General features: G+C 43.5%; 1 protein-coding gene across 1 annotated transcript in view; it reads left to right on the top strand.

Moving 5' to 3' along the window:
* LOC146349604 (galactosylgalactosylxylosylprotein 3-beta-glucuronosyltransferase 1-like) overlaps window positions 1-7,878 on the top strand; it is a 99,607-nt gene extending 91,729 nt beyond the window's left edge. Inside the window, exon 8 of the mRNA XM_084841666.1 lies at window positions 6,423-7,878. The gene's annotated coding sequence lies outside the window, so the exon portion shown is untranslated. The remainder of the gene's footprint in view (window positions 1-6,422) is intronic.
* The last annotated feature ends 17,081 nt before the right edge of the window (window positions 7,879-24,959 follow it).

The raw sequence follows: 24,959 nt of genomic DNA, 5'->3' as shown, positions 1-24,959 counted from the left end.
TGTTACTAATGCTTCCTAAGGCCCACTTGACTTCACTCTCTAGGATGTCCGGCTCAAGTTCAGTGACCGCACTATCATGGCTATCAGGGACATTCAGATCTTTCCTGTATAGTTCTTCTGTGTATTCTTGCCACCTCTTCTTAATCTCATCTGCTTCTGTTAGGTCCCTGCCTTCTTTGTCCTTTATCATGCCCGTCTTTGCACAAAACGTTCCCTTGAGATCTCCAATTTTCTTGAAGAGATCTCTAGTCTTTCCCATTCTGTTGTTTTCCTCGATTTCTTTGTATTGTTCATTTAAGAAGGCCTTCTTGTCTCTCCTTGCTATTCTCTGAAACTCTGCATTCAGTTGGGTATATCTTCCCCTTTCTCCTTTGCTTTTCGCTTCCCTTCTTTCGTGAGCTACTTGTAAAGCCTCATCAGACAGCCACTTGGCTTTCTTGCATTTCTTTTTCTTTGGGACGGATTTCGTTGCTGCCTCCTGAACAATGTTACGGACCTCCGTCCATAGTTCCTCAGGCACTCTGTCTATCAGGTCTAATCCCTGAAATCTATTCCTCACCTCCACTGTATATTCATCAGGGATATGATTTAGGTCATACCTGAACGGTTTAGTGGTTTTCCCGACGTTCTTCAATTTAAGCCGAAATTTTGCAAGCAGCAGCTCATGATCTGAGCCACAGTCAGCTCCAGGTCTTGTTTTGACTGACTGTATGGAGCTTCTCCATCTTTGGCTGCAAAGGACATAATCAATCTGATTTCGATATTGACCATCTGGTGATGTCCATGTGTAGAGTCGCCTCTTGTGCTGTTGGAAAAGAGTGTTTGCTATGATCAGCATGTTCTCTTGGCAAAACTCTATTAGCTTTTGTCCTGCTTCATTTTGTACACCAAGGCCATGCCTGCCTGTTATCCCGGTGATTTCTTCACTTCCTACTTTAGCATTCCAATCCCCTATGATGAAGAGGACATCTTTTTTTGGTGTTAGTTCTAGAAGGTGTTGTAGGTCTTCATAGAACCGATCAACCTCAGCTTCTTCGGCCTCAGTGGTTGGGACATAGACTTGAATTACTGTGATGTTGAATGGTTTGCCTTGGATTCGTACTGAGATCATTCTATCGTTTTTAAGATTGTACCCCAGTACTGCTTTTCCCACCCTTTTGTTGACTATGAGTGCTACTCCATTTCTTCTAAGGGATTCTTGCCCACAATAGTAGATATGATGGTCACCTGAATTAAATTCGCCCATGCCTGTCCATTTTAGTTCGCTGATTCCCAAGATGTCAATGTTCAATCTTGCCATCTCATGTTTGACCACCTCCAGCTTACCTTGATTCATTGATCTGACATTCCAGGTTCCTAAACAATATTGTTCTTTACAGCATCGGATTTTCTTTTCACCGCCAGACACATCCACAGCTGAGTGTCCTTTCGGGTTTGGCCCAGCCGCTTCACTCTTTCTGGCGCTACTTGGAAATACCCTCTGCTCTTCCCCAGTAGCATATTGGACACCTTCCGACCTGAGGGGCTCATCTTCCGGCGTCATCTCTTTTAGCCTTGTGATACGTTCCATGGGGTTTTCTTAGCAAGAATACTGGAGTGGGTTGCCATTTCCTTCTCCAGTGGACCACATTTTGTCAGAACTCTCTGCCATGACCTGTCCGTCTTGGGTGGCCCTGCACGGCATAGCTTATGGCTTCACTGAGTTACGCAAGCCCCTTCGCCACAACAAGGCAGTGATAGGCCTTACAGAGATACATTTATACCCATATAAATAGTAAATAATAACATAAAGGCTGTGTAAAGTTGATAACCTTGGTATTGTGGGCAACGATGGCTGTTCGGAACACATACATCCCCTTCACGTATTAGTTGCATGAAGGGTGTTCCATGCCATTATTGGAGAGCAGAGCCAGCCCTGGATGCACGGCTGGCTCCATCTCCTAGCACAGAACCTTCACATAGACTACCATGTAATCAGGACCCCTGATCACATGGGGGTCCCACTACTTTGATGTCTGTGCTAAGTAGTGGCTCACACATAGATATCCTCAATGCAGGCAACATCCACACCAATGCATGATGGTCCAGATGGGCCACTGGTGCATTTGACATAGTGGTTAGGGCCAGCAATATGCCCCACCCCCTGGTAACTGCAGGGACCACCCTCCACCCAATGTCTGAAGGGAGCTAGTTATTACGATTCCCATAGCCCCCACTTCACTTCAGTGCCCAAACATACACAGATGAGAGGCTTCAGTCTACAGCTTTTAATCCATTACTTCACAGGGTCATACAGATGCAAATTCTCAGAGAAACTCTTGGTCTACCAGCAATGCCTTCAGGGGATTCAAATGGAATTTACAAGAGTTGTCCGCTTTTGAAGAGGGAGGCAGTCTCGCCAGCCTAACTTAAGCGGGGGAGGTCCCTCTCTTCTTGTGAGGCCTCTAAGTGCAGCTTCTCACTCAAGGCCAGTTGGGTAGACCGTCTTAAGTTCTGCCCCTGTCTTCTCTCTCTTTGCTCTGTGCCTGCGCCTGGCATCTATTAGGTCAACCTCCTGTTCGCTGCCTCTCACGGGGGGGTGAGTGTGAGGAGGGGCCCTCAAGCTCAGCCATCTGTACGTTTGTAACCTGAGAAGCAGGCTTACTCATATCTGGACTAGCCTGGGAAAACACCTCCCCTATGTCTGATGGTTCTCCTTCAGAATCTGAACTGCTATCCCACTCCCTGCGCTCAGAAACACCCCTGACACTAGGGTTGCCTTCCCAATCTGGTGCCCTCCAGTTGTGTTGGACTACAACTCCCAGCATAGTTGGGTGGGGAATTCTGGGAATTGTAGTCCAACACTCCCAGAGGGCACCCCGTTTGGGAGCTAGAGTCTCTTGTCAAATCAGTTGTGGGGGTTGTGAAGTGCTTCAAACTATATCCTGGGGGGCAAAATTGTATACTCCACCCCCCCACACCCAACCCCCCGGTATCATGCCACAGTATGTGATGGTCTGGTTGTCCTGGACACTATTGGATAATGATCATGATCAGTAAAAGGTTTCCTCCTTCTCCTGCCTTCCCTCCTCCTCCCCAAGTCCTGAGCATTTTTGGAACTAGTTTTAAGATTTTGAAAACTTATTTTTAAATATTATTACTTTTAGTAAGTAAAAGGGTTAGTGCTTATCTGCATAAACACTCATGTAGTCCTCTAAAAAGAAAACAAGTAGTGCAAGACAACCTGTTCCCCATAGCAGATAATGTCATTTCAGGAACATGTTCTTTACACACACACACACACACACACACTCCAGATGGTGTGTGTTCCCTTTCTCTAGCACTAAAGTGAACATCAGGTTGTTCTCAGAGCAAACAGGGTACCACCTACCTATCATCTACAAACTGTACACAGGGATGTCCACCTACCGCAAGGCTCTTTCATTGTATTCTGTTGGTTACCAGGAAACTGAAACAAGAACAGGCAAAGTCACTCTATAGACTTCATTGTTTGTACATAGCCAAAGGTCCTTGTTTGGCACTGATTGTGCATGGTGTGTGAGTGAGTGAGAGAGAGAGAGAGAGAGAGAGAGAGCACGACGGGGTAGGGTGGGGAAAATAAGTGAGGTGCTGTTCTTTGGTTCTCTGCCTCCCAGCCCAACTGCAATATGCAGATTACAACATGTCATGGAAAAGTTTGATTTAGCCTAGTAACTGTCTGTATCCCTCTAGGGAGATTTGCCTCCCGCTTGGGGATCTCTGGGGCTAAATGAATAATTTGCAAGTCCTTCTTAATATACAGGATTGAAAATATTCATTTGCATGTTACTCATTTGGTGGCAGGGATTGCAACCTTCAAAATGCCCTGCAGAAGAATCAAAAGATGAACGCAGTTGTCGTTTTATTATTATCTCTCCCCCCCACCATCACTTCTTTCTTGTTACTTTATGCAGCAGCTCTGTTTCCATTCAACATCACTGAAGCAAAATGCTGGCTTCTGCCTGCAGCAGGCATATGTCTGAGAGCTGCCTCTGAGTTCACTGTGCATATCTTCTGTCTCTCTTCTGGGAGAAGATATTGATTGAATATACTGCATAAATAACCACCCTTAACCACGGAAGTAGAAAACATGGTTGTTTCCCTTTCTTTTTATAATATAATTTCTTCTGAGCTGTGCAGAAGAGACAAAAAGAATGTTCAAGAAGGAGGGGGGCGGGTTGCCCAGTGGCCACAGACCCACACAGACCTAACCATGCTTTTAGCCCACTGAAATTAATGGGCTTCAGCATGCCTGAGTCTGCAGTGGGTTGTGACAAGTAAGTCTAATGCAGCAGAAGCAATGTAATGAATGAAAGCTGGATTCTTAATTCAGTTCCTGTGGATCTTATGTCAGAGCCAGTGTGCTGCAGTGGGTAGAGTACATGACCTACTTACTAAAGATCTGGGTTCAGGTCCCTGCTCAGCTATGGCGCTGACCAATAATCTTAGATCAGTTGTCTTCTTGCAGCCTAAGCTCTTTCATGGGTCTTTCGTAAGAATTTTTTTAAAAAGGAGGGGGAACCAGGTACGTTACCCCAGGATAGTGCAAGCAACAATTCATCATTTACCCTAGGGGAGCCTTCCTCAACCTGCTGCCCTCCAGATGTGTTGGATTGCAACTCCCAGCCAGCATGGGCAAGGCTGAACTAAGACATAGTGATTACTAGGGAAGTCTGAGGATAGGACCATTTTGCAATCATGTATGTGTATGTATGTATGTATGTATGCATATATATATATATATATATATATATATATATATGAGAGAACATTTGTGTCATGGGCCTGTGCCCTGGATCTTTTAAGTACCTAGCAATGCCCCTGACCGTTACCTATCCTTGCTGTGGCTGATGGGAACTGGAATCTAACAACATCTGGAGGGCCACAGGTCCCACACCCCTGCTCTAGCGTCTGCAAGTAGGATTAGGAAAGACCCTTTTCTGAAACCTTGGAGAACTGCTGCCAGACCAGCCTTCCCCAACCTGGTGCCCTCCAGATGTTTTGGACTACAACTCCCAGAATCCCTGAACATTGGCCATGCCGGTTGGGTATGCTAGGAGTTGCAGTCCAACACATCTGGAAGGCACTAGGTTGGGAAAGGCTGCCCTAGGGACTGTAATAAATTAATAAATTAAATTCCCTAGAGGTTGTGCCCAGTGTTACACTGTTGTCATCCTGAGGGAGTTAAATCTAGCTGAGTAATCCATTCCCCCCCCCTTTGCTGATAAACTTTTGCTGTAGTGTCTAGTATTCATTTCAGAGTCAACTGGATCAAAACGTAACTCCAGAATGCTCGAGCAAATTATTAGAGAAAATTTAAACACTGTTTCTCTACTATCTACATCAGGACAAAGATCCAACTGTGCTATGTTCTCAGACATTTGGGACATAGCCAGCTATAGCATAGGTGGAAATGATGTTATCTGCAAGTGAAGAAACTGTTGTTTTTAAACTCAGAGATAGCTCTTTGCAAATGAGTCTACTGATAATGGCCAAGATCATCCAAACAACCAAAGAGGGCCCATGAGGGGCAATGGAGTGTCAGAGAAAGACCAGAGAGGTCCAGGTTCAAATTTCCACATGGCTGTAAGGCTTACTGGGAGCATTTCTACACAAGTGATTTATTGCACATTCATGACTGGCCATTCACAGAAGTCTGCAGGTCCTTTACATGACGTCGTCAACCTCCAGGACATCTCCGGTGCTTTCTCCCCTTTCTCCCGCTTTCAGCAAGATCAGAGATAAAGCGATCTTAAGGGACGTTAATCAATTCTATGTGTGTAATGACAGCAAAGCACTATTATCACAGTGCCATCTAGTGGCTGTAAAATGAATCATATAGAAACATATAGAACTTGCCTGAGGAAGGACTCTCCTTGATTCGGACCATATGTCCATCTATGTAAAGGAGCCGGTTGTAATCCCACAGAGAACCTGGAAATAGGAGCCCCGGTAATGTTGTGGGATAAAAAGCCTGGTGTGGAGAAGCCCTAGGTGACTTTGGACCAGTCACTCTCACTTAACCTAATGTGCCTCACAGGCTTGTTGTGATGATAAAAAAAAAAACCTGACCATATATGCAGCCTTGAGCTCCTTGGGGGAATGGTGGGGAGGATGATGATGATGATAGCCATTAAATTAGTTCCAAGGAAGCTTTGAACTTGCCTTTCTTAACTAGTAACACTCCATTCTGCATGGGAAAACTGCTTTTGAAACTGAGCAGGTTTTGAAAGAAATGTGTGTTAAAGTTTGGGGGAGTCAGCGGTTCAAAGAGAAAAGGCAGAGATTCTATGAGGCTATACAGTTTTTTGGAACCTTGCTATAGTTAAGTTAATTGAGTCCCATGGCATGGTGCATACCTGCATATATTCCTTTAAAAGCTCTTTGTTGTGTTTGTTTTGCAGATAGTCACTTTTTGCATCGCTCTACAGTTGCTCAGTAGCACACTGATGAAACAATCAAGAACAGCATCCCACTTGTGTTCATATCTACCAGCTTCCAACTTCCCTAAAGCCACGAAAGAAAGAAACAAAATGAATGTCGTACCCAGATCTGTTTGGCTTGTACTCTGACCATTTACCATACAAGTAGGAGGATGTGTCTCTGCATTTTTATTTATTTGCCAGAAGGCAAAGTGATTCGCTAAAAAAGATACCATCTGAGACAATGTGAGACAAGTCAGGTTTGCACAGTAGACAGAATTCTGTTTGCTAGTCCCACAACCCTCAATGAACGTTGTTTTGTGAAGCAGTGAGACATGAGCTTCTGCAAATCGACTCCAACACGTTGTTTAAAAGGAGAGCATCCCTGCAGTATTAATGGAATATTTCAACATTTAAAGAAGAGATGCTCTCAGAACAGCTTCAAACCTCATCCAACCTCAATCCTCCCTTTGAAGGAATGTGGTTGGGCAGTTCTTGCTCTGAAGTCCACATGTTTCTTTCTTTGGATTTGTTGCATTCTACATCAGTTCCCTTCACACAATCAAAAATGCAACACAAGCTTCCAGCCACCTCCAGTTTCTCTTGTATCTGAATGACAAACCGAGCTAGAAAGTGGGGGCAATTCAACTCCAGAGCCTCATTGTCAGCAGCTCAACAGGATCAAAGCCTCACATGCCGTATTCTTTAGACCCGGTAGAGAACATCAGGTCCTGCCCTGTTTGTCTTTGGCTCCACCCACTACTGGAATGTGGCCCCTGAGAAGCTTCTCCAAAACTGAATTAAGCCCCCAAGTTGAAAGAGGTTCTGAACCCCTACTTCAGCTAGACCTTTTTTCCAGAGAAGTAAAGGCAACCATTCCATGCCCAGTGCTTCTTAGCCTTTCTCACTTTAAGTGGGATATCTTGGACAACAACAAGGATGTGGCTTCCTAGAGGCATGTGACAAAGTGGGTTACTGCATTAAATGGATCTTTGGTCTGATCCAGCAGGGCTTTTCCTATGTTTTTGTAGCTTTGTAGATTGCTTGCACATTCTGGAACTGTTTGTGCATTTGCATGACCAATTTCAGCTCATTACCTGTTCGGACAGCTATGAACACCAACAAAACAACATGTTTGGAGTGATGTTCAGACAATGTTCAGCCAGACTGAGCCATAGACTCCGAGCTTAAGAAATGTGATTATGGGGGGGAAATGCACCAAGAAGAAGCAGCAGCAGCAGCATCCAGAAACAAAACGTGGATAACTGTAGAGGGAAATGGCTACCACAAGCCCTGGTTGCTGGGGGGGAAATACAGAACTGTTCACCCTGGCAAGCATAAATGGGAAAACAAAAGCACTACTAGCAATCAGCAATTGTATTTGTAGTTAAAGAAGTATTGTCAGGAAATCAGCAAGGCTTGGGACAAGTGTGGATTCAAAGAAAAAGAAAAATTATAGGCCAAGACCTGAAAAGGTGTAATGGCTTGATTATGCACAAGTGTTTGTTTCTATGGTGGGCTGTGCTCACATAACAAAAAGCACACCCTGGTGTTTTTATGTGTTGGAAGCTCTCACAACTGAGGAAACTGAAGGATGGTTTTTAGCAACTGAGCCAACCCTGAAAATGATTCTGAGATGGTGGCAGGACACCTATTTGTTTCTTTGCCTATTTATAATATGGGTCTTTTCTGCCTATCCCATTTGTATTAACCTGGATCATCTGGCATGTTTGTGGAGAATATTTCCCCCCATTCCACCCTGTGCTGTTCTGAATCTCAATAGGGAATAACAAATTTTATACTCACTGCTGAAATGTCATATATATTTCATGCTCACTGCATTATAGGGGTGGGGGTGGGGAAACCTGGTGTCTTAAATTAGCAAATTAATTAGAAGCACAGTAATGAGGAAAGTGTGTAATTTAAAAGAGAAAGAGACTATGTGGGAGTTAAGGTTGGCAGAAAGGGTTTGTCAAGCTTTTCAATTCCCTTACCAGCTGCTACTCTGAGGGAAACCATGGAGGTCACCTCATAATAGAACAAACACCAACAGAATCCTGGGAAGTATCTGAGAACACTGTGTGATAAAAATAGTTGAGGAACAGGGTCCATCCCGTGCCCACTGGTGTCAGTTAGTAAGTCAGTTTTATACTTTTCAATGAGAGCAGGTTGAGAACCAAGCAGTAAAAGGAAATATTTGAAGTAGAGTTGCCATTCTTCACCCGTACCCCCCCAAAGCAGGGCTCCTGTGTTTTTGAAGGCCAAACAGACATGCATATGTTTGTTAAAAATGTTCTCACCAGTTCAGCTGTAAAGTGTGTGTGTGGGGAGTGGTGGCTAATGTTTTACACTAAAAGGAGCATGCATAGGAGGGGTCTCTGAGTCAGTAAGAAAGCAAGAGGGAAGGCTAGTGGAATCCAGATATTGCTATTAATTCCTAGATCTTAGCAAGCAATCCACAACTATTTCTCATAACTAAGGATGCCTTTATATACACTGGCAAAATTGCAGTCATTTGCTGAATAACACTTCATAGACTTGCTTGAAGGAAAGTTTAATTGTTATTGAACAGCACAATGAGGTGAACTGCTGAGGAGAGGTGAAACTTTAAGGGTGTTGTCAACTCCACAGTGAGGCTCCCAGTAGAGAAGCCAGCTATTGTCAGCTGAAGCATGCAGGCAACAGACGGAAGAAGAGTGGACATGATTAAAGGTGCTAGATGACAGAGACCTGGGTTCCAATTCCTGCAGCATTTATGAACTTGAGCAGGTTTTTCACTATGGTTTTCACTTCTCCTATGCCTATAACAGCAGCTCAACACACAAAAATTTAGCAGCTGAACCTTTTCCTTTACCCCCTTCAAGACAATGCAAGGAAATGCTTCACCTGCTTAATTTCTCTCTGTTGGGTTGCTGTTAAACGGGAAATTTAAAATTAAAAGATCTAATAACTCTGTATCTCACATTTCTGTGCCTTATGATCTGATCCTAAAATGCTTGCTCTTAAGTAAGTCCCAATTAATTCAATGGGACTTCCTTCTTAGTTAGCATGCACAGGATTGTTGCTGCTATTTAGGAACTAGCTGCAGTCTCTGGATATCACTAGCCTATAGCTGGGCAACTTGTGGCCCTCCAGATGTTTTGGCCCGCAAGTCCCATCAGCCCTACCTAGCATAGACAATGATGAGAGATGATGGGAGTGATAGGGCCAAAACATCTGGAGGGCCACAAGTTGCCCTACCCAGCATTTCTGACCATTGGAAGTTGAAGTCCAAAACATCTGGAGGGCACCAGTTGGGGAATGCTAGACAATACTGGGTTAGATGAACCAATGATCTGGTATGTTCCTACTTTGTGGGGGCCACTTTCTTACCCAGAGATCCGTGGAATAGAAGGGCAGAATTTGGAACACTGATAGGATTGTGTGTGAAGATTGTGAAGTGTAGATATCAGGAAGTAAAGCAGGAAGGCTAAGAGTCCTGGATGCCTTCTACTGAGCCACAGAGTGCAAAGGGACACAGCTTGGTGATACAGCTTCTCAGTGTCCTTGCAACTGGGTATAAGTACATCTCAAATGTCCCACCTTTGGCTGAGTGCTGCCCAACTTTGTGTATGCTAAGAGGCAGGCTAGCTTCTACACAATAATAAGAAATGTGAACTTTGTGTGACTGAGGACAATGGCCTTTTTGGAGGGACTAGAACAGTACAGTGAGGAGGAGGAGGCGCCATTGCCCAGCTGAGATATCTGAAGACTCATACAGGCATACCTGAGGTCAGAGGAAGGATGCTTACCAAACTGACAGAGAAGTTTTCTGTGAGAGTTACATTAGTTACTCGAAAAGAGCTGTGTAGAAAGGCATCTGATTGGAGCCAGTGTTCCTCTCCTTGAATTTAATGAATGCTATTAACTTTCTGTATTGTAAAAGCAAAACAACACAAAAGGACCACCCCACCCCCCAGGTTTAGCATGAGAAAGAGAGAATGTCAATGAAGTAATTTTTTAATGCTTATTTATGATGGTGAGTGTGTGTGGCTATTATTAAACATGGTATGAAAACAGCACATGGAGATACCTGGTATGTGGCAGCTGCTTCCCTCCAAGAAAAATGTAACTGGGTTACTGGGAAAGGAAAATGTATTGGTACACACTCCCCCAAGTGGAGAGAAATTGCAGAAGAAGTTTACTGAGCTTAGTTTTCTTTGGAACACTGGAGACCTACAGTGTCTTTCTCATACTTGCTTCATTTACAAATATGCAAGCAGAACACATTGGAAGCAAATAGGCGCACCTTCAGAGGGCAGAAGATTCCCAGGAGACCAACTTGTGTAGCCCACCCCTTCCCAGGCTGCACCCACCAATTCCAACTAACTCTGAAGGTAGACACTCTCCATTTTGTCTTCCTACGTCTCTCTATTTCTTAATTTTAACCACACACTGTTCTTCTTTCTGCCTCTCTGCCCTCTTCCCTCAGTGGAGCTGTCTCTCCTTCTCCATGCTTTGATGGGTGCTGCATTTCAAAGTGAGATTCCCAGCTATCAGGAGATGATCTCCTGTCATCATCCCTCTTTTCATTGAAACATCAACCAATCATCCTGACTTATTAGTCAGCCATCAGCCTAACAAAGGAATGGTGAGCCTGATGAGGAAAGGTCTTCTGTTGACCTGACCCTCTGTATTTCCCAGTTTTGAAACAGTTTCTCCAAATGCTCTTGGGACTGATTTCCCTCTACACTAGATGCTAGAAACACAAAGGGATGAGTCTGTATATACAACCCAAGATCTCTGTCCTCACCAAGAGTGTGAAACCTGAGAGTGTTCTGCTTGGAAATGGAACTGAAGACAAGGATGTAAAACATCATCCCATATGTACATAATCTTCCAGTGGCAGAGTCCAGGCAGTACTGCTGCTCTCTGAATGGGCATAAGGGTGCCTCCACACTTGCCTGACCTCATCCAGGATGACAGCAAGCACCTTTCAGGCCATTTGCCAGTCTGACAGCTGTTCCAGAAGAACTGCCATGCTGCCTCCAATCCTTTGAACTCTTTGATGAGTATAAGAGTCTAACAATGCGCTATAGGAACATGCATATAATGGAGACTTGACACTGTTGTTTGTGTTTGAAAGAGTGGGATTTTGAAAGGAAAAGCAATGCAGGAGGGGGTGCTAATCCTTTTTTCATCTGCCTCCCCCCACCCTCCAGATCACACATTCTCTCTTGTGAAAAATATACATTTTTCACCCCACGCAGTTAAAAATGCATATACTTGAACACTGCAGAGGGTGGGGGAGCTTCATGGGGCAACTTGAGTTAAGCAGTTCTCCCTGCCACCACCCTGACCGGTTCTGCTCAAAATCCTGTCCCTGCCTCCAAAGCACCACGTCTTTAACAAAAAAGCACTGCCTGGTGTCTGTTACATACACTTGCATGTTAACATGTAATTCTGCTCCTAAAAAGAACTAGGAAGGGGATTTATGATGGGCGAACACCACTTCCCTCCCCCAGTTCTCCTTGGATTGGCTCAGAATAAGTCAAGCTATTCCCCCCTTCCCCCAAATCAGGAAATAGCCTGGCTTATTTTCAGTCAATCAGAATCAAATTGGGGCCCTGCCACAGACCCCTGTTGGGGCATAATGGTGTCTGATCCATCCCCCCATAAACTTTCAATCCCCCTCAAGTCTTCCTGCACTCACCCATCCATGAGCCTTCTTCCCTCCTGCCTGAGATATACACATTGACCTGGTTCAGACAATATGACAGCCCACTGTGGGTTAATTAACCCTTGGGGCACCACAACATGTTCCATGCACCATTATGAATATGCAAGCCCTAGCTGGGGGTTTCCATGGCTTGTCATGTCATCCAAACCTGGACGGCAGCGCTTGTTTGAGGGTTAAACAACCCTCGCATAACCCACAGTCTGTTTTAGGGTAATGCGAAGGTTGTTTAACCGTCAAATAACCCCTGCCACCTGGGTTTGGATGACGCAAGAAGCCACAGCAACCCCCAGCCAGGGCTTGCATATTCATAATGGCAGCCTACATGTGCCATAGCTCTTCACGGGTAAATTAACCCATGTTGGGCTGTCATGTCATGCAAACTGGCCCATTGTAATAATCCTATGCACCTCTACTGCCCCAGGCAGATGTGCATAGGATTGCACCCTCAGATGACTTCTTAAAGGGATTAAATATATTCCACAAAGGATAAATCTTGCCAATGGGTATCAGTAAGCCTTGATAGCTAAATGGAAACACTGTTTCCAGATGCTGAAGACAGTGGAGGTCTTTACCTTCATGCCCTGCTTGTGGGCTTCAGAAAAGACCTGTGGGGCCATGATGGGAAGTGGATTAGAATGTCCTTTGGTCTCTTATGTTCTCATCAAACATGAGGGCATGACTGCCTGGATAGAGAGCATGCTCTGGGCAAAGAAGACCAGTTTGTTCTATTGGGTTGTATCCAACCTTAGTCCAGCTTAAGTCTAGGGTGACCACTTATGAAGCACACCACACATACACACACACAAGGAAATGAATCACCAAGAAAAAGGGGGTGGTGATTTGCATATGCTAATGTATATACATGCACATTTAGAAATAATAATTATAATTTTAAAAATGCAGTACATTTCACCATAGTGGGGAAGGCTATGACCAGGTGACCTGTGTCCCTTCCTGTTCAGTCTGCTGTTCAAGTGCTAATGGTTGATGGGTAACGACAGTTCATTCATTCATTACATGTCTACACCACCAAAGAGCCAAAGCTTTCTGAGCATTTCTTTCTCTTTTATTTACTGCAAGTACATTTTAAAAGTCTCCTGGAGCAGCTTACAATCAGTCAGTAAAAGACAGTTGTATTTATAAGAACATAAGAGTGATGCTGGATTAGACCAAGAGCCCATCTAGTCCATCTCTTCACACAGTAGCCAACTAGCTGCCAACAGGAAACCCACAAGCAGGACATGAGTGCAACAGCACCCTCCCACCCACGTTCCCCAGTACATAGGCATACTGCTTCTGATACTAGAGATAGTGTATAGCCACCAGGATTCGTAGCCATTGATAGCCTTACCCTGCATGAATTTGTCTAACCTTTTAAAGCCAGCCAAATTAGTGGACATCACTACATCTTGTGGAAATGAATTCCATAGCTTGACTATGTGCTGTGTGAAGAAGTATGTCCTTTTATCTGTCCTGATTCTCCCACCAATCAGCTTCATGGGATGACCCCAGGTTCTAGTATTATGAGAAAAGAAGAAAAATGTCTCCCTATCCACTTTCTCCACACCATGCATAATTTTGTACACTTCTATCATATTCATGATGGAACATAATATAAAAACTTTAACATACAAAAATTTAAAGTACTTTAAAACAGTTAAAAATAATTAACAATAAAACTACCAGGACCTGATTAAAGAAAAACCCTAACATTAAAAAGCCCCATCATATGCCATCAAATGCCTGGGAGGAGAAGAAAGTCTTAACGTGGCACTGAAAAGATGACAAAGCTGGTGCCAGGTGAGAGTATTCCACTATCAGGGGCCCACCACTAAGAAGGCCTTATTGTTGCCATCTTCCAAATCTCACCTGGAGGAGGCCCTCAGAGGAGGTCCTCGGGTGTTGATTGTAATGTACGGGTAGGTTCATATTAGGAGTTCGGATGGTTCTTTATCTTTAAACTGGAATTGGACAGGACAGCCCCTCAATAGAGGATCTTTTCACACATAGGATGATCGTCTGGCAGCCCTTCACATAAATGACTGTCCTCTATAAAGGGGACACATGGCCGCTCTACGTGATTTCATTTCAACTGGCCTGCTCTAAGAAGCACTAACATTGGATACAACCTATGGCCTTACATATCCATTTTGCAGAGCCTCCTTTTTACAGACCTATGCCACTGGTTTCATATCTGCAGGGTTGTACCCTCTTGGGGAAAATGCAGGTTGAAGTTAGGCTTTTTAGACTCCAGGTGGCCAAATTGCAGCATGGATGCTGCAAGTGGCACAGGCAGCAGAGCTCTGTTACAATTTCTCTTCTAAAATGTTTTGTCTGTATACCCCACTTACATGGCCTCAGGGTGGCAATGCCTAGAAAGGTTCAGAACAAAGGATGGGAAGGGAACAAAAGCAGATTCCCGGCATTTGAAAAATACAGAAAAGCATTGAGGCCTGCCTAAAAGGGCTAAGATGGAAACATTTTTTAAAAAAACAACAACAACACCAAATTCAATATTGCAAAATAAATATGCAGTCTTGTAGAGCTGTTTTTGAAAACATGTTTATTCATGAAAATAAAGTTTTTTTAAAAAAGTAATCCAATTCCAATCATGCATACATTCATGGATTCCAAGTCTCTTCGTGAATAACAAATTCAGTTCTTGCTCTGTCGATCATATCCCCAAACGTGAAATACATATGCTACAATGACAATGGCTTTGTATAGTAGGTGTTCATAGACATCTCTGAAGCCAGAAAATGTCATAGGAAAGCCATTCCATCAAGCTCATTCTCACAGGGGCAAAGGATGTGTTAAGAAAAACTATTTCAAGGAACTTATTTGTTCGTATAGTTATCACTTATAGAACAAAAGGAGGCGGGGGAAGGAAAGCAGTTCTGATAAAGGTGAAACTTGGACACCTTTTCTCCAAAGGTCAGCTTTCTCATGGGGAGAATCAACTATTAGATAATGATTAATGAGAGGTAAACGGTGAGAGATCTGTGTGTTTCTTTAAATTAATCTCGGACTGATGAATAGCATTATCTGTGCAATCACAGCAGGAAGGAAGATACGAAGTGTACAAGAAAACAGGATTGCAATATAACCGCAATATTATATATCTTACAATAAGTCAGTCTTTAAATCATTCAAAAGCAGATCACCTGAAAACAAAACAAAAAAATTATCCCCCTGATTCTTCCGTACTAGTGTAATGAATTGGGCCTCAGAGATACAAGCCTTCTATAAAGACTAGTGGGGACCTGCAACAAAATATTGCAGTGTACCCCCAGCTCCTACTAGGCTTACAGGGAGAGAGAGAGAGGAACAGAAAAATTCTATCTCCAGAAAATGAAGTGAGTTACTCTGAATTTCTTATCTTTATAGGCAAAACTAGCACCAACATTCCTAAAGTCCTGGAAGCTCACAGAATCTTGTCAGAATGCTTTGGGTCTTAAAAAAAAATTGTTGTTGTTGTTATTCCTTTTAATTTACAACCATATTTCTGCCTTCCTAGGGACTAGTAGAAACCACAACCTTATTTTTAGGTGGCCTGTTTTCAATTCCAAACTGATAGCACCCGTGTTCAGTAAAAAAGGGTATGGTATTATAACTCCTATTTCAGACTATGTGGTTTTGTGTGTGCGTGCACACACACACACACAGAGCCCCCCAAACAACACTCTTCAATCACATTGATGTTAAGTTAGTTCATATAAATAGCAAATGCCATAGCAAAAGTGTCCCTGGACTGTTCTACTTCCGAGTGTAGGCTGGGGGTTGCATGATATATGTTCCTCTGTATCGAAGATCCCTACGCATATGGAACTAAATGTGAAAGACAAAAATCTGGTATAGCCTTCCCCTGATGTAGTAGTTTTGTATGTTCAGGGAGTCTTTTGCCTTTAGAAGCATTCATCCATGTATTCAGGGAGTCTTTTGCCTTTAGAAGCATTCATCCATGTATTGCACCCCGCATGGTCTGAAGTGGCAAAGTGCAGGAATGCTTTTAGCAGCTTATCTGTGTAAAGCAGGCTTTATTTGATTGCATGCTATTTGGAGCCCCATATGGCTGGCCAGACTGCTAAGGGATTGTGAGGAGCTCCAGAAGGGCATCTCCAGACTGGAAGAACGGGCAACAAATGCCAAATGCAGTTCGATGTAAGCAAGTGTAAAGTGATGCACGTTGGGGGGGACCCCAACTTCAAGTATAAGCTGATGGGATCTGAGCTAGCAGTGACTAACCAAGAAAGAGATCTTGGGGTTGTGGTGGATGGCTCAGGGAAAATGTTGATCCAGTGTGTGGATGCTGTAAACAAGGCAAATTCCATGAATAGAATAATTAGGTAAGGATTTGAAAATAAAACTTCCAAGATCGTACCCCCCTTATAGAAATCTATGGTGCGACCACCCTTAGAATACTGTATACAGTTCTGGTCACAACACCTAAAAAAAAGGATATTGTAGAGTTGGGGGGATCAAGGGGATGGACTAACTCCCCTATGAGGAAAGGGGAGCTAAACATCTGGGATTGTTTAGCTTAGAAAAAAAAAAAAGGCTAGTAAGGGGCGACATGATCGAGGTGTACTAAATTAAGCACTGTGTGGAGAAAGTGGATGGGGAGACATTTTTCTCCCTCTCTCATAATAATAGAACCCAGGGTCATGCCATGAAGCTGAATGATGGGAGATTCCAGACAAATAAAAGGAAGGACTTCTTCACATAGGACATATTTAAACTATGGAATTCGCTACCACAAGATGTAGTGATGGCCACCACTATATGGCTCTAAAAGAGGATTGGACAAATTGCTGGAGGAAAAGGCTATCATTGGCTACTAATCCTGATGGCTATATGCTACTTCCAGTATCAGAGGCAGTATGCCTATGTACACCAGTTGCTGGGGAACAGGGGTGCTGTTGCACTCATGTCCTGCTTGTGGGTTTCCTGTGGGCAGCTGGTTTGCCACTGTGTGAACAGAATGCTGGACTAGATGGTTCCTTGGTATGATCCAGCATGGCTGTTCTTATGTTCTTATGACTTCACTCTTCTTCTTTTCTGTGTGCCTTCTCAGCACCCTATTTGTGCTTATCAAAATAGGTCAAGTGGGATTGAGGGGAGCATATGTTTATGAAGGGCTCATGTCACCAGAAAGCATTGTTGTGTAGGGGAGAGAGAGGGCCCATCCAGATGTTTGTTTAAGTGGCCAGATGTTGCTCAGATCTCAAGACATGGTTCCTTATGGAATTCATTCTGTTGCAGAAATATTGCTGTGCCTCCAAGCTGAAACATTACATAATGGCAGGATATTAGTTCCATCACTGGTGCTGGATCAGGGGCTAGCACTAATGAAGTGCTAAAAGTAAAATCCATCTATATGATTGTCTGGTAAGGTTCATGCACCCTATGTTTTTTGTTGCAAGCTGTGCATTGCAGAGCCATATGGTCTTGAGCAAGTCATTTTTTGTACTTGTTTACACATCTGCAAAATGCCCAAATTATTTGACAATGCCCAGTATCCTAGTTGTGAGCTACTAGGAATGCTGGAGAGGGAAAAACGAGCTTGCTCATTTTGTTACACACTCCTGTTGGTCTCTTTTGGATCATTATCATGGTCCAGTGTTACCTGGATAAGCTGTTGAGAATACTTCTGCGGCAGAAGACTAGTTCCTACCCAAGTAGAAATTAAATTCTCCAAAGCATTGCAGCTCTCTGTTACATAATTGCTCTTTGCTCCATGGGATCTACTTCCAACGATTTACACGAACTCCCTATGAATATATAATTGTGTGTTCTAATGACAGGTTGGCTTGGGGTAGATCCAGCTGAAGGAAATTCCTCATAGAGATTTTATTTTGAAGTTTCCTAAGACTAAATTCCACAATCAAATCCAGTGATTAGGAAAACTCTTTCCTGCAGCACACCCAGAAAGAATGTTACTGAGAACATAATCTGGGAACACAGGCTGAATGATCCAATTAGTAGTACCATTACCATCCCCTCTGATAGCGAACTTTGGTGGTTGAGTGCTGACAGGATTGGAGCCAAAACAGGGCCATTAAGAAACAAGGGAGGCATTAGCATTCATGAGTGAACATGTTTGAAGCATGCAGAAGTACAATTTTAAAAAATCCAAAATGGCCCAATGAAGACTGAGCATGCTCAGTGGGCTTCAGGAGTCATGGAACGTTGAGTGTTGGCCTTCTTGAGCCCCTTACATCTCATATTGCTGGTTGGCTGCCTATAAATGTGAAAAGGACCACACGTGTTAGGGGGTGAGAATACACTGAAACATTTTGTTGCAGGGCCCACTTATACTGGCATTAATTAAGCTGACTCTCTCCTGCCCATTTGGCCAAGACCTCTGAGATCCTTCTGACACTTCAGATGTTTTCTAGTAAGAAACCAAACTTACAAAAGGAGGCAATGCAATGAATCTTGAGTTAACAGTACATTCCTGTCCATTTTTACCCCAAAGTAAGTCTCTTTGGCCTGGTTCAAGCCATGGCGGATTACAGTATGTGCTGGTGGCGATTGTGAATATACAAGCCATGGCGGATGGTTGCCACAGCCTGTTGTGACGTCTGAACCTGATGCAGGGTGGGTTGTTGCAGTAGTTAACAATCCACCCCAACCCCAAAACAACCCATGGGTTGTGGGTGGTTTGTTAATCAAGGCACCCTCACTGGGTTCGGATGTCACGATAAGCTGCGGTGACAGCCTGCTATGGCTTGAATATTCACAATGGCTGCTGGCATGCACTGCAACCCACTGTGGCTTAAACCAGACCAAAGACACGTTTGAGTAAACATGGATGGGATTGTGCTTGTAAGCCACAGTAGGCTGCTGCAGTCATGCGAACCGGCCCATAGAGTTCAAGGGGGGCTACTCCCAGGAAACTGGGTATGGGATTACAGCCTAAATGGCGTGAGGCATTTTTGTTGTTTCTTTCATCAAGTTCAAGGCTGATTCAAAGAGAAATTACATTTCAAGGGTATATGTAGGGGAGGGAAGCTGACACGTCCCTCAGATATCCACAGTCCTTTGCACAAACTTAATTTCAAGCTCTGTTGAAGACTGCATTTAGCTGCATTTTTTTTTTTAAAGGCATTGGCTTAATTTCTGAGGCAGATGTGTGAAAATGAGAAAGATGGACCTTTCGCTGTGAGGATCGCCTCATACTTGGTCCTTGAATGTTCAGAACAGCATTGTTTTTCCCCTCCCCCCAGCACTGCAGCTGAGCTCAGACAATGCACAGAACAGCTATCCTTGGCATGCTTCAGTGGAGACTGTTGCTTCTTTCAAGGTATTAGGTCAACTTTTAATTCAAGAAGACTGAAGTTTATTAAAAATAAATATATCTGCATTTAAAGGAAGTAAATCTGTGGGCTTGTTGAGAAATTCAGCTTGGATTGAGGAAACAAATCTATCCCTTTTTAATTGCAATTCAAAAGGATGGGAAAGATGAAAACAACACATATCAAGAAAGAGGCTTCACAGTGTAATCCTGTGCATGTTTACTCAGAGAAATTTAATGGGGCTTATCTTCCTCCCACGCATGTGTGCATGGGATTGAAGCCTAAATCTACAATTTACCTGATGCACAATTTATAGAAATGGAGGGATGTGCTTTAAATAAAACATTGACTAGGATCCTGAGTTTTCTCCTCCTGGCAGGAGTATCTCCTGAGTGAACCTCTGCTCTCTGGATGCTCCTGCCAGCTGAAGGGGTGGGAAGGGGATTTTCACTGATTTCCTTTTCCCTCAGCCCATTATGCCTTTGATAATCTGCTCAGGACAGCTAGAGAACCTACTGGAACAGGCACAGGGTGGCTGCAGGGGAAGAAGGGAATCAGCAAAAATGGCCTTCCTCTCCCTGCCCACCAGTGGGAATCTTCCCCTGGTTCCCAGTCCCGTCCATGAACAGGAGGAGGCCTTCCATTCCCAGAAGCCTATTTGGGACCCAAGGCAAACTATACAAAATGTAATAAAAAGAGATCCAAATATAATATACAGGAAAAACAATGAAACAACATCAAATAAAGTGAACAGGGCAGGAAATACATAAAATAGACCACTCACATAACCAGCTTAAAGACCCACTTTAAAATGTCTGGGCAAAGAAATAGGTTTTGACTTGGCCAGAGGAAGTTTTGACTTGGCTGGAGAAAATACGATGTCGGTGCCAGTCAAACCTCCAAGGACAGGGTATTCCTCAATTGGGGTGCTACAACAGAGAAGGCTATCATCGTTCCCCCTGAAGTCCCCAGTGGCACCTCACAGAGCAGATTCGGGGGGGGGGATAGGGAGCTGCTGGGCGGGGGGAGGAATCAGTAAAATTACCTTCTTCCCCTCCATCCACAGGGTCATCCAGTTCGTGGAGTTCCACTTGGCCCAATCCTAGATCCATTGTTTCAACTCCAAATGTTAGCTGTTATCTGCCTTTGTGAACTTTTCTTTCTCAAGTGAATTCTTATTTAGGAGACTGGTAATGTCCCGTCCCGTCCCGTCCCCACAAAAAAATGACAGAGCATGGATGAAATAAGAGAAATGCCACATTAGTAGCTATACAGCAGCCCTTCCCAACCTGGTGCTTTCCTGATGTGTTGGACTGCAACTTCCATCATTCCCAGTCAGCATGCTATATAGAATAATCCCATGGCAGTCTGTATCTAATAACATAGAAACAGCCAATATATCACCATCAGTCTTTGTGGCACCATACAGAAAATAGCTCACAATTGAAAATGCAAAGCAGAGAGAAAACCAGTCCAAGAAGAGAGATGACAACTGGTGAAGGTGAGGGACTGTGATGTCCTGTGTATCTCTTTCCAGCCTAACCATGGAGATCATTCTTATTCCCATTTTACAAGCTGAGGTCTTGGAGCAGGGGTTGGATCATGTAGCCAGATGTTGCTGGACTCTAACTCCCATCAGTCAAAGCCAGCATGGCAAATGGTCTGTGATGATGGGAGTTGTAGTCCAACATCTGGAGGACTACAGGCTCCCCAAGCCTGAATTAGAGTTAAAACCTCTTTAAGCAGGGATCTTACACTATCAACTGTTTGATGATGGGAATTGTAGTCCAACAACATCTGGAGGACCACAGGTTCCCCAACCCTTAAAGTTGAAAGTTACCAGCTTCCCCCGCCCCCCAGCTTTTAGCAGGATATTTCCGTTAACATCTGTTTGTTGACAACCAGAAAATCAGCCAGTGCATCTCTTTGCTTTAAATTCAGCTGCTCAAGGCAAAGGAAGCAGAGGGGAAATGTATCCCCATTTCAAAGGGGAAAATGTTGGCAATCCTATGGGTAGCTGATGCTGGAAGGAAAAGTAGGGTGCAATCCTATGGGGATGGCTGTAAGCCTCTGAACTTGGAGGCCATCCAATGCAGAATGGGAGGAGCAGCAGAGGCAATCTTTGCCTCTGTGCTCCCCACACTCTGCATTTCAGCTAGACAGGTGTTTTCACCCATCTAGCTAAGCATCAGGGAGGGGGAAGGAAGAGGCTTGGGAGGCTGAAGGATTCCTCATATGGCAGCCTCCCCAGTCCCCTCTGCTCCCCACCTACAGAACCACCCCCTTTCCCCCCTCTCGAGGTTGGAGCACTGACTCCAGCCTCAGATCCAGGAATCTGAACTGTCCTAGGGCACCCAGACTCTGTCTAAGGGCCATGGGATTGCTCTCCCTGTGACTTTCCCAAGATCATACAACACAGAAACAGCAAAGGTGGGGCCTGAAGCTTGGTTTCCTACAGGCCAACCTTCTGTCCACTGGTCAATACTGTTTCTATATTGGCATAGCGTTTGGGAGAGCTTTGGTTTCTTTAATAGATATTCATGATATTGAATGGATATCAGATGTGCTGAAATAAGGGGCATCCCATAAATAAGGGACTACGGACAACCATAGAAGGATTCAGCAATTTTGTGTAGTACTCACTAGAGTAATTGGACCATTTTGGTGTGCTGATTCAGTGAAAAATTAATTCAGTCTCCAATAGTGTATACACATTGGCTACGATGGAAACCAGATAAGGCTGACGGTTATTGGTTGATAGGTCTTGGGGACCAATAAAAAAGGTTATTGCTTCCAACAAATGTTTGAGTTTTGCTTCGATGTTTGATGAAGTGGTCTGAAGCTAGGTCATTCAGTCTAGAAGAGCATCCTGGGAGCTGTCTGGTATTTGCCTGTCTAGACTTCCAATTAAACTATGGCTACCTAGAAATTTCCCCTTGTTTAATGAAGCCAGTTATGGGGATACATATGGGAACTATGTGTTTGTTTTCATTACGCAAATTTATTTGGTTTGCATTTTAAACGTTAAAATGTACCCTTTGAAGAATAACAGGGAATTTATGACTCAGAGTCAGCTTAGCAGTGGTGGAGCTGACTGGGGCAACAACTATGTCCCTACACTCTGGTTCATTAAAAAAAATGCCTCTAGTCCTTATTGTTGAGAAGAAGTGCACCATAGGCTTCTTCATAGGCATAGTAACCATAGCAATAAATGAAAAGTTGACACAGAAACTAAGAGTCCACAGAGGAGTAAAGAAAAGAGACACTTTTGAGAAGGATTGGCAAAAATATATAGACTGTGTAAAAGAAGAGTCAAATGGAACAAGCTTGGTGGAAGCCTATAGAAATCTATGGGACTCATGAAAAGAAGACAATAAAGGAATGAAACAGAATGAATTAATACATTATTCTGGAACAGAAATAGAAAATAAAGGAAGAAGAAGAAACCTGAAACTGTTTGAGCTGGGGGAGGGATTGGGGAGGGATTTTGAATTAATATTAATGTGTTTTTTTGTTTGTAATTTCTTTTGGAAAAATTTGTTTTAAAAAGGAGAGGAGACCAAAAAAAAGTTTAAAAAATTGGGAGCTGCATCTTGTAAAATCTCAGAAACTCTGACAGATCAATCCTATCAATTTTTTTTCCTTGAAGCAAGTCCCATTGATTTAGTGGGGCATACTCCCAAACAAGTGTACACAGTTGTGCAGCTTGATCCTATGTATGTACCTGGGAGTAAGAATCATTGAGTTCAATGGGGCTTACTCCCATAAAGTGTGCAGTGCAACTTGAGGCTAATCTGCCACAACCCCCCCCACACACACACACAAATGCACACACAGCCTTTGAACATCTCTATGTAAATAGGTAATTGCTATTAAAGTAGACTAGAACAAGGAGGAGAGGAGAGGCATTTGTAATTCAAGTGAGCATTCTGGCCAATATACATAAGTTTCACATTTGAATTGCAAACCAATTTGAACAAAACCAGTTTGTAGACTGGTGGGAAAGTGATTGGAATCTTCAAGTGTCTGTCTATAATTATATTAGAAACTGACAATCAAATTCTTTAGCCAGTTCAATGTTTTTGTCAGGATAACTGCTATCCATTCTATCCATTTTCAGCTTTTAATACAAAGATGTACAGCAGTGATGACATTTCTGCTATAAAATATTGAGAATCTATCGGTATAGCCTAGAGAGCTGTGCAATAGATATTTCTAGTCTTTGCAACACATAGTGAAAGATACAGAAAAGGACAATCAAAATATGTATTCTGGGGGCTGGAGAAACTCCCCTACAAGGTTACATTTGGGGTTTTTAGTTTAGAAAAAGGGTGAGCAAGGGGAAACACGATGGAGGTTTATAAAATTATGCATAGGGTGGAGAAACCAGATAGGCTATATATGAGAAGCTGGGGTCATTCAATGAAACTGAATGATGGGAGATTCAGGACAGACAAAAGGAAGTACTTCTTCACAAGCACATAGTTAAACTATGGAATTCACTAGCGCAAGATTTGATTATGACCACCAACTTAGATGGCTTTAAAAGGGGATTAGACAAATTCATGGAAGATAAGGCTATCAGTGACTACTAGTCATGATGCCTATATGTACCTCCAGGATCAGAGGAAGCAGAAGCATCCCTCTAAATACCAGATTCTGGGGAACAACAGCAAGACAGAGCTATTGTGCTCATGGTCCTGCTTGTGGGCTTGTGTACAAAATTATGTACGGTGTGGAGAAAGTGGATAGGGAGACATTTCTCATAATACTAGAACCCGGGGTCATCCCACGAAGCTGAATGGTGGGAGATTCAGGACAGATAAAAGGAAGTCTTTCACACAGCACATCGATAACTATGGAATTTGCTACCAAAAGACATAGTCATGGCCACCATTTTGGATGGCTTTAAAAGGAGGTTAGACGAATTCATGCAGGGTAAGGCTATCAATGGCCACTAGTCCTGATGGTTATATGCCACCTACAATACCAGTATGGCTATGTACACTAGCTGCTGGGGAACACGGGCAGGAGGGTGCTGTTGCACTCATGTCCTGCTTGTGGGTTTCCCATGGGCAGCTGGTTGTCCACTGTGTGAACAGAACGCTGGACTGGATGGACCCTCGGTCTTATCCAACATGGCTGTTATTCTGTTCTTGTGTTCCAAACAGGCACCTAGTTGGCCACAGTGGGAAATAGGATGCTGGACTTGACAGACCTTTGGTCTGATCCAGAAGGGCTCTTCTTATCTTTTTATGTTTACTTTCATATTTTGCTGGTATTTTCATATTAAATACAGCTTTCTGTTCTTCCCATCCACCCTTTAAACAACAAGAGTAAGAATTTAGCACATAATATTGCAGAAGGATGAGGGTGAGTAGGTGGAGGGAGACAGTTTTGCACACTAGACAGTGGTCCAATAGTCCAGGGCTCCCCCAAATGACAATTTGGAGAGCAGCAGACGATGGGGGTAGTGGAAAACAGGGCTCCTTCTTATTGTTA

The sequence above is a fragment of the Heloderma suspectum genome, chromosome 3 (genome assembly GCF_057233095.1).
Source record: "Heloderma suspectum isolate Gila_16-S chromosome 3, 16-S_ref, whole genome shotgun sequence".
NCBI classification, from domain to species: Eukaryota; Metazoa; Chordata; class Lepidosauria; order Squamata; family Helodermatidae; genus Heloderma; species Heloderma suspectum.
Note: the sequence above shows the minus strand (reverse complement) of the source record. Positions and strands in the feature narration are given on the sequence as shown.